Source organism: Saccopteryx leptura, chromosome 3, assembly GCF_036850995.1.
Source record: "Saccopteryx leptura isolate mSacLep1 chromosome 3, mSacLep1_pri_phased_curated, whole genome shotgun sequence".
NCBI lineage: Eukaryota > Metazoa > Chordata > Mammalia > Chiroptera > Emballonuridae > Saccopteryx > Saccopteryx leptura.
This window is the reverse complement of record NC_089505.1, coordinates 188,791,714-188,804,851: the sequence shown is the minus strand read 5'-3', so window position 1 is coordinate 188,804,851 and position 13,138 is coordinate 188,791,714. Positions and strand designations below refer to the sequence as shown.

Here is a 13,138-nt window from a genome sequence, read left to right as displayed (position 1 = left end):
AAGAGCCTGGTAAAAGCTTAAAGCATTCAAGGACAAAAAAGCTAGTAAGAAAAGGAGGTTCCAGATATATCATAACTGCTTAAGGGGAATATGAAGAGTCAAGCACAGAGTTCACTTATAAACTCAGAGGGGCTTTAGCTACATCCCCAAACTATGCCAACTGCTGAAGTACTCAAATTTTAAAAAGCAAAGAAGCACTGTACTGAATAAAAGAGTACAATTAACCCCAAACAGGAGTGTGAATGTCTTTCCCAGATGGTTTACTAAGGAAAGAGTCTTCCATGACTGAAGGTAATACTTCTTATGATGGAGAGAGCAGTAAATCCAAATGCTTCCTACTCAGTGCACCTATAGCAATAAGGTGGCCTGCATGGAATGGCCTGCAGCTTCATAAACTTAAGGATGAAAACAAAAGGAAACACCATCTTCAGATAACGCCTCCCCAAAACCAGAGTGAGGGAAACGCCAAACGGTGCAACAGCAATCCATTATGTGATATCGAAAAAATACAGTGTGTCTGTAAAGTCATGGTGCACTTTTGACCGGTCACAGGAAAGCAACAAAAGACGATAGAATTGTGAAATCTGCACCAAATAAAAGGAAAACTCTCCCAGTTTCATACCTATTCAGTGCAGTTCAATGTGGGCTCACACACAGATTTTTTAGGGCTCCTTAGGTAGGTATCCTGTACAGCCTCTACAGACTCACTGACTGATGACCTACCAGAACGGGGTTTCTCCGCCAAACTGCCGGTTTCCTTCAACTGCTTATCCCACCAAGTAATGTTATTCCTATGTGGTGGCGCTTCGTTATAAATGCACCGATATTCACGTTGCACTTTGGTCATGGATTTGAATTTAGCGAGCCATAGAACACACTGACCTCTCCTCTGTACCGCCCACATCTCGACTGGCATGGCCGTGGGCTGCTCCACACATGCTGCCACATCATCCTACAGAAACTGGGAGGGTTTTTCTTTTATTTAGTGCAGATTTCACATTTCTATCGTCTTTTGTTGCTTTCCTGTGACCGGTCAAAAGTGTACCATGAATGACTTTAAGGACACACCGTAGACGTGTCTGTGGGTAGATGACATGCACCTGTAACAATTCTGCCTCAATGGCTGAGTGATCTGGGACACAACTGAGCTGCAGGGATGACAGTTTATCTTCCCAGTACCATGATCATTAAGATGTGGCAACACATGAGACTGTATCTAGTATAGGGCCTGCCGTAAAGTGAGCACTCAATATCATCCTCCCTTTTTACTTTTCCAAGGACTCCCCCTTCAAAACCACTGTTCCGCCAACTAGCCAACTGCACAGCTTCCTAATTCCTTTGACAATGATCTTGGCAAAGTGCCTATAGTCATTTAAAACTACAGTCATTTCATGTCCTGATACATTACTGTACATGAGGTATACTTTACAAATAGCATGTCCCTAAACTTAAAAGTTTTAAGACTTACACATATTGCATAGGCATTCAGAATTATGTTACTATTATGTCATTTATAAATTACTGTAAAAAGTGAAGGCCCTGGCCATAGCTCAGTTGGTTAGTGTCATCCTGACATGCCAAGGTTGTTGTGTGTTCGATCCCTGGTCAGGGCATATCTAAGAATCAACCAGTAAGTGCATGACTAAGTGAAACAACAAATCAATATTTCTATGTCCCTTCTTCTCTCTATAAAAAAAATAATAAATCAATAAATTTAAAAAATTTTTAAGTATTTGAATAGTATTTTATGAACTTAAAAGTGTGACAGCAGTAAGATGAGATACAAGACAAGACTCTGGGTAAGACACACCAGAATCCTATGTCCATGTCTGCTCTGCCACTCAGTTCCTGTGGGGCCATGGCTCCTTGCTCATGTACGCCTTGGTAAGCCTTGGTTCTCCTCTTTCCAAAATAGGAACGCAAGTACCAACATCGTACAAGGGTTTTGTTTGTTTTGTTTTTATTCAATGCAGTAATGAGATAAGGACAAGACCACAAATATATAGTAAGAACTCAATAAATGTTGGTCTTAATTATCCTTAATAACATATAAAATATTATTACCATATGGTTAATTTTTAAACTACTACTCAAGTTTAGAATATCAAAGTGCTTGAGAATATAGAAAAAAAAGTTGCTGAACACAATCTGAAAGTCCATAAAATCCACAGAAGTGGTTCAGACATTCAGGACAAACAAGGTAAAAACTTTTACTTTCTATATGACTTAAATCATTAAAAATTCTCCTGGTGAATTCTGGGTAATGATATTCTTTGGAAACCACATTCATTTATAAAAGGAAACTTCAGATATTAAAAATTAACTGTTGGGTTTCACATTGGTAGAATTTTAAAGAACTGTTGCCAACCATGGATTTCCGATATTTGTACATTATAATGAAGTTTTAACAGGCAAGTTTGTGCCACTATAGATGTTATAGAAAGCATGTAAGAGGCATGCACTATTAAAATTATAATGCATTTTTAATTGTTAATAAATGAGGTTTGAGATGTTAGAAAAAAGGTGTTTGTATGCTATGAAAACCACTGCTAACACAGCCGCTGAGGTTAGGGAGGTCAATCACCAGTAACATTGGTCTCTTCACATTTCATTGGTGAGTAAATTCATCAGAAATTTACTAATAAAAATAATGGCTAACTCAAGGCTTTACCCGCTGTACATCCCAAGGGAACCCTTCACACACTCTTCTGGAGTTCGCAGCACAGGGGCCCTGGGCCACCTTTCCATTATGACAGCACCTTGAAAAATATGCCTACCTCATGAAACAAACCAAATAAATCTCCCTTAACATGCCAAACAGACTCAAATATGCCCCACCTTTATTTCAGATTGATCTAATATGTCAGGAGACAGTTCTAATGTGGAGCAGAGCCATCCTGCTCCTCTATCCACTAAGCAATTACTGGGACCCTCCAAGGACCAGGGGCTGAGATGCCTGTCTGAGGAGAATGATGGATTTATCTGCACCCACACACAAGTTCATCCAATCTGACTTCTGACCAATAGTACATATAAAAATGCCCCACAGACGACCAGGGTTAAGAATAGAGATGAGTGTACTAAAAGAAAGCCAAGATTCACACAATGTTTCATCACCCTGGTGATCTCATTAATCTAGTGTTCTCAACAACTCAGCTAAATCGACACAGGAGCCTTATAACTAGAAAATAAATATGAACTCTCTCACAAAGCAAATTCAACTTAGCTGTACAGACAATTACAGGTAAGCATCACAGTGAAGGATCCAGAATGACTGTACAGGAAGGATGCAGGGCCAGTCTGCTTGGAAAGAAAGGAGGTAGCTGAGACATGTAACTACAAACTGTACTTACATGGCAAGCACAGAGCTGTAGTCAGAGATGGGAATCAGAGACATATGATTAGGGGAAGGGGATGAAGTGATGATACAGGGCTGCCAGTGCTGGGCCCAGAGCTTCCAGAGGTATGTTTTGGTACCTGCCCTGAGACCCTAATTAAAAAACTAAAATTTTAAAGTTCAACCAAAAAAAATTTTTTTTTTATAAATGAGACTATATTTTCCATTAGAAAAAAAAAAATACACATGTTGATTGGCGGGTTGACTAGCTCATTTAAAAAGTCCATAAAATCTGCCTTCTAAAATAAGAAAATATAATACAGATCCTAATTATTCATTGTAACACTGTTCCTTGGGAGGACAAATTCTTATTCAGGAATCCAGAAACCCATTTTCAGTGGCTACCATTCAGGGCACTAAAATAGTGGTCTCGGCAAGGGCAGGCCCACCCCACAGAATGCATAATGTGCATGTGAGGCATTAAACACACACACACACACACACAAACACACACACTCACCCCTTTTTATCATGCAAAATCCCAAATATATATAAAAATAGAGAAAACAGTATAACCCTGTCTTCTTATTCTCACCCGTCTTCAGCCATCACCCTTACTCCTCCCTCCACTACCTGAGATCCACCCCTAAGACTACTCTGAGGACATTCACAGGACAGAAATCAGACGCATTAGAAATCTCACAAAGCCTAGAACTAAAAATTCCAGAAGAGGCAGTAATAATCCAGCAAGAAAATACTGGTGAGTGTCTGATTCAAAAAGAATCTCTTGGCCCTGGCTGGTTGGCTCAGCGGTAGAGCGTCGGCCTGGCGTGCGGGGGACCCGGGTTCGATTCCCGGCCAGGGCACATAGGAGAAGTGCCCATTTGCTTCTCCACCCCCCTCCCCCTCCTTCCTCTCTGTCTCTCTCTTCCCCTCCCGCAGCCAAGGCTCCATTGGAGCAAAGATGGCCCGGGCGCTGGGGATGGCTCCTTGGCCTCTGCCCCAGGCGCTAGAGTGGCTCTGGTCGTGGCAGAGCATCGCCCCTGGTGGGCGTGCCGAGTGGATCCCGGTCCGGTCGGGCGCATGTGGGAGTCTGTCTGACTGTCTCTCCCCGTTTCCGGCTTCAGAAAAATACAGGAAAACAAACAAACAAAAAAAACAAAACAAAAAGAATCTCTTCCGTGCTTGACAGTGAAGCAACCAACGCCTTCCAAGCTGCAATCAAATCCAGAAAACTGTCACATGAGCACTTACAGGTGTGCAGGTATCACAGGAAATACCTAGCTAATTAACCATTTCTTTAAAAAAACAGAATAGGTAAAAACAGACTTTAGAATCAAAATTTAAGACATTTAAAGCAAACATTAAGAAATGTTATTTTTTTTATAAAAGGATAATAAAGGCTAATTTATGCTTTTCTACAGAGCAATACTGCCTCAAAGGAAAAATCTGGTTCTTGAGGGAACAAAAATACCTTAGCTATTACCATGGTCTGTGGCCTTTCAAAATTAGCCATACTCAACAAAATCTTATCCCTTAGTATTTCATTCTTCTCATTAGGCAGAAATTTAATTTTAAATTAATTAATGGCTAGTTTAATTTTTCTCCTGAATGGGGTAATAATAAAAAAAAAAACTGCAATATACTAATCCAGATCATACCTAGAGTTACAAGTAGTATAAAAAGATCTTATTTAATAAGTTCTCACCTTAACACTAGACACACAGCATTGACCTTGAGGCTATCTATTTGGCTAAAATAGTTTAACTGTTATTAGGTGCAAATTAAAACTGTTATGAACTAATCACTGGTATAAACATCCAAACTGTTAAATAACGAAAGTCAAATAAATGTTAAGCTGCCTCTGAATTGTTAAAAATTAGTCTAACAATGTAAATATATATTTTGAGCAACTCTAACAATGTGTGCATATAATATTTAAATTTAGTAAGTGTATTCAAATATTTTCCCCAAAATATTCAAAACATGTCTAAGTTGAAAAACTTACAAGTTTCTACGACAATTCTAATTATATACAAACTCAAAATCCACTTTTATTTGTCTTTATCCTGGCAATGAACTACTCATACTTTGCTTACAAGGCTCCAAGCCCACGTTTTCCTACCTCACACAGGTGAAAACTTTGTCAAGGGGCCTGTTCCATTCGGCAGCCCTCTCTGATTACAATTCCACTTGTCACTTGGGGCACAAGTGTTAAAATGTCTGACACATCTGTACGAGGTACTTTTATCTTAATAATTCAATTCACATAAGTTGTCTGTATCAAGCAAAAAGTTACAAAAATGGAATGTAACTTGCTTCATAAAGAACATGAAACAGTCAGTATATTGAACATATTACTACTCTTTCCCAGATGTCATAGTTTCTTTCTAGAAAAAAACAAAACAAAATGCTGTGATACAGTCTCAAAAATCTATGGCTAATTTAAATCAACAGTCAACATTTAAGACATTACCGAAATCCACATATTTCCTTATGAAAGACAAGTCAAGAATCAGATCAATGATCCTTTGCTGTGTGATAAAACTAAATTCTTAAAAGAAAATGTGACTTATTTAAAATTTTTCTTATCTTTTAAGATTATCTTCTGTGAATATCATAAATGATTTGCACCACCACCTGGTGGAAAAGCAAAGATTCAAACACAGTTAAATATCTTCATTACAGAGCATTTCTTAGGTCTTCTTGGATCAAAAAAGCTGATGAAAGAAAGCCCTGAGTCCCTTTCTCTCCAAAAGCAGGCACATACATGCATACTCACAGCAGGTGCACACTCAAACAAATAATAAGTACTTTCAACAACTCCTGGATCCAGCAATAGAAAACATTCATCTTTTTGTTTGTATTTCCTCTTAGCTGCCAGAGTCTGAATCTTTACACTATAGTTGGAAAATCCACCACTAAGTGAGTCCTGGGCAGTCAAGCCCTCCCTTCTCTCCCTAGAGCCACAAGGCCAGATAGATGCTCAACCTTCCTGAAATCTGGCCACAGGGTGTGGTCATGCAACCAGAGCATGTACCTGCATACTGTACCCACAGCAGGGCACGCAGAGGGCTGGTGCTCCCCATCATACACTGCTTAATGTCCAGGAGTGTCCTTATTGTGGCCTTCCATGTTCTGGCGGCACACACAGCTTCTTCCCTGTATTTTAAAATAGATGTCCAACAGACGTCCACCTGTGTTGGCCGTTATCTGAGCTATCCAATATCCTTCCAATAAATTTCCTCTCTGAGTTAGAGTCTATTTCTATTCTTTGCAATCACAAATTTCTACTTTATTATAAGCTTCCAATCCCCAATCAACCAAACCTATGGCCTTCTTACCGACTTGGAGCCAATAGATCAAATAAAAGTTTAAAGGGCAACTGGAAGTGAAGATAAGAAAGATGAGCAGACAAATGCAAGAATATTGTTATTACAATTGAAGCAGAATTCCTACAAGCCAACCCAAAGAGGCTTGCTTATCAGGGTAGCTCTCATGTGGCTCTAGCTGGTACTTAAGAAAACAGGCATGGTTTCAATCAAAGGTGATTGGCAAACACTTACTGAAAGAAAACTGGTAAAGAAAAGCTAGGTGTCATAGAAACAAAGGATAATGCCCATCTTTATATACATATCTTTAATGGACAAAATAGGGGTCTGTACCTCCTTCCCTTTAGGGATGCCATGTGAAGACAAGTATATCAATGTGCCCTCAGCACACCTGACTGAGCATTCCAATTTGAAAAGGGCAACCCTAATTTTTAAAATCTCAGTATTTTTTAGTTGAAATAGAAAAAAAGAACTCTAAATCCTTTTAGTTCAGATAAATACATGACAAAAAGCAAGAAATGATATATAAGGACACACAGCTAGTCTCTGGAAGAGCTAGGACCCAGGGTTTGATAAAACTTATTCTATATGCCAGTTACCCTGATAAGCATATTAAATAGAGTATCTGTTTTAATTCTTATCACAAACCAGTGATGGATGTATCAAAGTCATTTTATAACAAAGACAATGAAGCTCAGAAGTTAAACGCCCATCCACAGAGCTCATAAGAAGCAGAGTAGAGATTCAAAACTCTTTGTTCATTTCTAAGTTTATCCTGGTCTGTTACTTTCCCAGCTTTGTGGTTTGAAAATTGGAGTGAGGGCAGTGGTGTTCTTAACATTTTGCGTATGCTATCTATGTCTCTGTAGTCTAATAAAATATGAATTTTGTCAAAGAGGGATTTTAAATGCCTAACAAATTTAAGATTAAAAAGAGAAATCAATTATACCAAAATACACTTCTCAAGCATTAAAAAACTTATTTGAGAAACTGTGATATCTATGCTTCTTTATGAACGCATTCAATAAGATCTAATATAGCACCTAATAACTACTGTTACCTGCCTTCAATAGAAAGAACATCAATATATCAAAAAATTAAAACAGTAAATTTGCATGCATCAATGTCCTAAGAGATATACCATGTTCCTTAATGCATATATAGCCTGCTTTAAAAAAAACAATAAATGGTAGAATTTATCATTTAAATTTTATGTTGAAGAATTTAAAAAAACATTCATTACCATAACCTACTATATACACAGAATACTTTTTCTGTAATATTCAATAAAACTTATAACCACACAAAACTCTATTATCCACAAACACTATGTTCATTTTCAGCCATAACCTACAGCTCAGCAATAAAATACAGAAGGGGACTACAGTTTCATGAATCAGGAGTCAGAAAATTTAATTTTTGCTACTAATTCATGTACTGCCTCAAGAATATCACTAAGCAAAATATGAGTGACCATAATAGCAAATACACAAAGAAATGTACACAGACAGTAGTTTTGATTCTGTGCACTTCATCTGTGTTTGCTGAAAAGCCAGACAACCAAAACTGTTTGATGATTATGAGAATGGTGCACAAGGAAAAAGATGAATAATGCGGACCATGCTCTGAAAGAAGAAGAGCTGCAGGAGGTACAAATGAGGCAGTCCTTACCATCCTGCAGGCCACATATACACCCCTCCATCCTCTGAGACCTGGGCTCCACCACCCGCTGTGCCCCCTGCACCACTCCTCACTGTGAAATTCACCCTGGGGAAAAGAAGGTCCTTCTAAGTACACACATCCCCCATGACTCACAGCCACACCTCATCTGCACTGTTGCCTGTGCTCAGATGATCAGATCAACTCCTTCCTAATCACTCTCCAAGACCCAGCTCACACATCCTCTCCTCTGGAAAACCACTTTTTCAAACCATGGTCAGCTGTTTAAGTGTCCATCTACACGATCATATAAAGACACCTAAGAAGCTTTGCATCTCTGGTCTCTAGAGCAGTGCGAGAACACAGTCTGACATATTAGAGGGAAAAGTCACTCAGCAAATCCTCAACCAATGTCTGAAATAATTTAAAATGCTCACATTGCTATCACCACTGCAAAAGCATTTCCACAAAGACCATTTCATTGTATATTCTATAGTACACACATATTTTATATACAGCAATCATTTTTCATGTTTCCACAGGATCCCCAAAACGATCATTTTAAAAGGCTGTTGGTACAGAGAATTAATTTACTATCTAATTTAAAGGGCATTTGTGTCATTTCCACTATTTTGCCATTAAAAATAACACTAAAATGAATATCCCTGGGCAAGTATGATTTTGCCTCTAATAATTTCTTGGGTTCAACTTCAAGAAATAAAACATCTAGATAAATGGGTTATTTAAAGGGGTTTAATACTCAGGTATAAAGTTCCCCTATGTCTAAAAAATGACTATATCTATTCCATACAACCTCAGGAGAACTGGGTATTAAAATCAGTAACAAATGCATTGGTAAATAAAAATTGTTATCTCCACACTTTCCGTTTTCACATTTTATTACTGAGAGCAATTTTCCACATGTTATTTGATCATTTATAATTTCCTCTACCCATTTACCTATTATCTCTTCTTATACATCAATATTAGAATAAGCTGCTTTTTTAATATTAACTTCATCTATCAGCTCTGAGATAAATTTTTACACATGCATTCTAATTCTCTAAAACTGAGAGTGTAATCTCTCCAGTGGCCTGAATGTTCTCCTACATTTTCTACTTTTCCCCTATATTTTGATTTTCTATGTATCTGCTCTTTAAAATTCATTTTGATTTGTGAGGTGGGGTTTCAGTATGTACTTTACCCCCCAAACACCTATTCAGTAAATCCCATCATTGTTTTTAAATGATCCTTTCCTGCTTATGTGTATATGTTTATGAATGTATAAGAATAATTCTAAAATTGTGAATGTTAGAAAGTAAGATTCACTTTAGAAATAGATTTGGAAACAAGCAACTTTGCTGATATAGACACAAGACCAAAGAACAAGGGATACATTAAAAGTAAGATATTACATGCAATTTTCACCAAAATTAGATTTTACCTATCAATGGGTCCTGACATTCCACTTCTCTGAACTGTTCTTATTATTTTATTAAAAAGGGAAAAGAAGCCCTGGACAGTTAGCTCAGCCAGTTAGCGCACTGTCCTAAAACACAAAGGTTGTGTTGTGGTTCTGATCCCTGGTCAGGGCACATGGGAAGCAATCAATGAGCATACAACTAAATGGAACCCCAAATGAATGCTTCTCTGTCTCTCTGAAATCAATTAATAAAAAAAAAGAAAAGAAAAAAGCATGATCATAATTCTTTCCTAAAACAATAATATATACAAATTTGAAAAGGATAATGAATTATTTAAATGCACCTTGTTTTCAGCTTCAGTAAGTCCTACTGGCAGAATTTTACAGAATATGAATACTTTTAGAAAAAATTAGCAGTTCAAATAACTTGGAAATATGATAAACAGCTTTCACTGTCTCAGATTAAACTCAGGTCAACCTGAGGCAAGAGCATATATGTGTGTGTTCATACACAGATAGACTCTGCCATGTATGCTCACATACTTTATGTAACTAAAAATAATACCCACATCCATGAGGTGTCAGTAGTTCTTCACACATTTGGTGGCAAGGCCTTGATTCACACAAATGGTATTTTTCCCGAATCCAACATGTCCAAACCCTGAGATTACCAGTGTTGTTTTTCCAGGATATTTTTGTTGAGAGCCTGCACTTACAGGGCTTTTCCAGTGACATGTCAGGTCAGATGCCACATGGAGCCTGGCCCATCCCTTAAGTGGAGAAACCACACCAACTGTCCAAGCTGCTCTCCTTACTCAAGTCTCTCAACACTGAATTTCTTTTTCTTCTCTTTCAGACCCCAATAATAAAGGGAAATCAGAAATATTACATGTGTGAGTGTGTGTCTGTGTCTATGCAGGTTTTATGCACTAAAATAAGGAATTGGAGAATTAGTTTAATGTCACAGAGAAAGTAGAGAGAATTCTTGGGGTTTGAGGGTAGTATTCCCATTGAACCAGAGAGCACTGCTTCCCTTTCCTTCCCAGGGTCTTCTTGCAGCCCCAGTGGCCCCACAGCACTTAGCACAGGTTATAGTCAGGATCTTGTCTTAGCACTCCTACTGACAGCAGGGTCTGGGAGGCTGGCATTTCTGCCAGTCACTTTGGCATCCTCCACATCACTCAAAGGGCATGGCACCATGCATGGTTTTCCTGAATGTACAAGAAAAAATATCCAATCTACATGGAATAAAAAGTCTAAACCCTTACTTTAGGTAACAAAACTCTTCTAAAAAAAATTATGATAGGTACTATTTCCAAAAATACGGTTTTTAAAGTCAACGGGGTAAAAAAAGTAATAATTTTATAAACCTGCTATAGACTTGTCTTTTTTTTTTTTTTTTTGGTATTTTTCTGAAGCTGGAAACGGGGAGAGACAGTCAGACAGACTCCTGCATGCTCCCGACTGGGATCCACCCAGCACGTCCACCAGGGGCGATGCTCTGTCCCTCTGGGGCGTCGCTCTATCACGACCAGAGCCACTCTAGCGCCTGGGGCAGAGGCCAAGGAGCCATCCCCAGCGCCCGGACCATCTTTGCTCCAATGGAGCCTTGGCTGTGGGAGGGGAAGAGAGAGACAGAGAGGAGGGGGGGGGGGGATGGAGAAGCAAATGGGCGCTTCTTCTATGTGCCCTGGCCGGGAATCGAACCCGGGTCCCCGCACACCAGGCCGATGCTCTACTGCTAAGCCAACTGGCCAGGGCCTAGACTTGTCTTAAGAGATATACTTGTACCCATGTTTCATAGAAATGACATGCATATTGTAACTCCACACTTCATTCTTGCAATAAATGCAGGTGCTAAAAGGCCATTTAATGTTTTTAAAAAAATCCATTCTTTCACTAGAGAACTTTGGCTGCAGCATGTTTGTTGGGGCACATATGAGTTGTTAAATCAGACCTTATTCCAGACAGCATAGGCATGCAGCTCCTGTGCGAGGTGGCTACCTGTAAAACTCCCGCATACTCCCATTCACCATGTAACCAGCAACTTCCTGTGCGAGGTGGCTACCTGTAAAACTCCCGCATACTCCCATTCACCATGTAACCAGCAACTTACTGGCTTTACTTCATGAAGGAGCTATGAATCCTGATTTCCTGTATGTTTATATTCTGCAATGTCAATATTGTTAAATTTATACCTATCCAAGTACTTTATTTTCAAAAATTCCTCTTGATAAACACATGATCCACAACAAACATATTCCTCATAAGAAATTAAAAGCTCCCAAAAAGAAGAGGCAGTGTCTAAATATTTAGTTTTTAAAAATTTAATAAAAAGCATTATAAAATATTCTGGCTAAGGTATTTGCTAAAATTAAGTAAAATGTTAAGTAAAGGAATTGTTAACTTCTCAGTTCTAAGAATCATATGAAAGAATAGTTTTTATTAAGAGAATCTGAATGTGCCACAGTCCAAACATATCCTCTCCAAAACCAAAAATGACATTAAAACCTGAAGTAACCAAAGTTACCAGTTCCTCCACACAGAGGCTCTGAAGTTGAACAGAGTGAGCTCTGGTCCATCGAGATCCAAGAAAATGGCCTATAAAAGCCTTTTATCTCTGTTGTAAGCAACACTCTGTGGCAGATGATAAAAACTGTCAGACACAGTATGAGTTTGCTGTAGCAACGAAGTCTAACCTATTCCAGTGTTCCCTCCTCTATGAGACAAGCCATTATATACACTCAGTTGGTGTTAAAAAAAAAAAAGTATTTTCTCTCTACTAGAGACCTTCTTTTGACCCTCACAATCATGTCCTGAATTGTCTAGATAATGAATTATCTTCTTTCATTTTATAGACCTCCCTCACAAGACAATCTTATACACAGTAAATCCTCACTTAATATTATCAGTAGGTTCTGAGAAACAATGAATAACAAATCCAATGTTATCACAAGCTAATTGATATAAACAAGAGTTAAGTTCCTATAGCATCTCATCAATGTTGTCATGAAAGGACCTTATTAGAGAGAGGATTTGCGGTACATGAGCTCATTCACCATAAAGTGTCTGTAATAAGTTTCACTGACACTTATAAGCATATAAAATTTAGATTTTAGAAAGGAAATCACTATGAAGTATTGGGAACATTTGGATATCTGGAAAGAGCATTGAACCAAAATGTACTCTGAGGAAAATACAGTGAATGCTTCCATTACTGTAGAAAGTAACAACATTATTCTATAAAAGGAAAACTTAAAAGCAAAAGTAGATAAAGCAAGAAGTACATGATCTGATAAAGAAGTTACCAAAACTATATTCCCAACCAGAGTTTTTTTGGGGGTAGGTACACTCACTAACATTTACTGAATACCTACTATATGCCTG

General features: G+C 38.2%; 1 protein-coding gene and 1 non-coding gene across 5 annotated transcripts in view; one reads left to right on the top strand and one right to left on the bottom strand.

Annotated features, from left to right (window-relative positions):
* HIVEP1 (HIVEP zinc finger 1) overlaps positions 1–13,138 on the bottom strand; it is a 173,516-nt gene that overhangs the window by 132,712 nt on the left and 27,666 nt on the right. The window lies entirely within an intron of this gene.
* LOC136401570 (small nucleolar RNA SNORA28) lies at positions 12,379–12,504 on the top strand. The gene has a single exon (XR_010750596.1). It is a non-coding gene; the product is annotated as a small nucleolar RNA SNORA28 (small nucleolar RNA).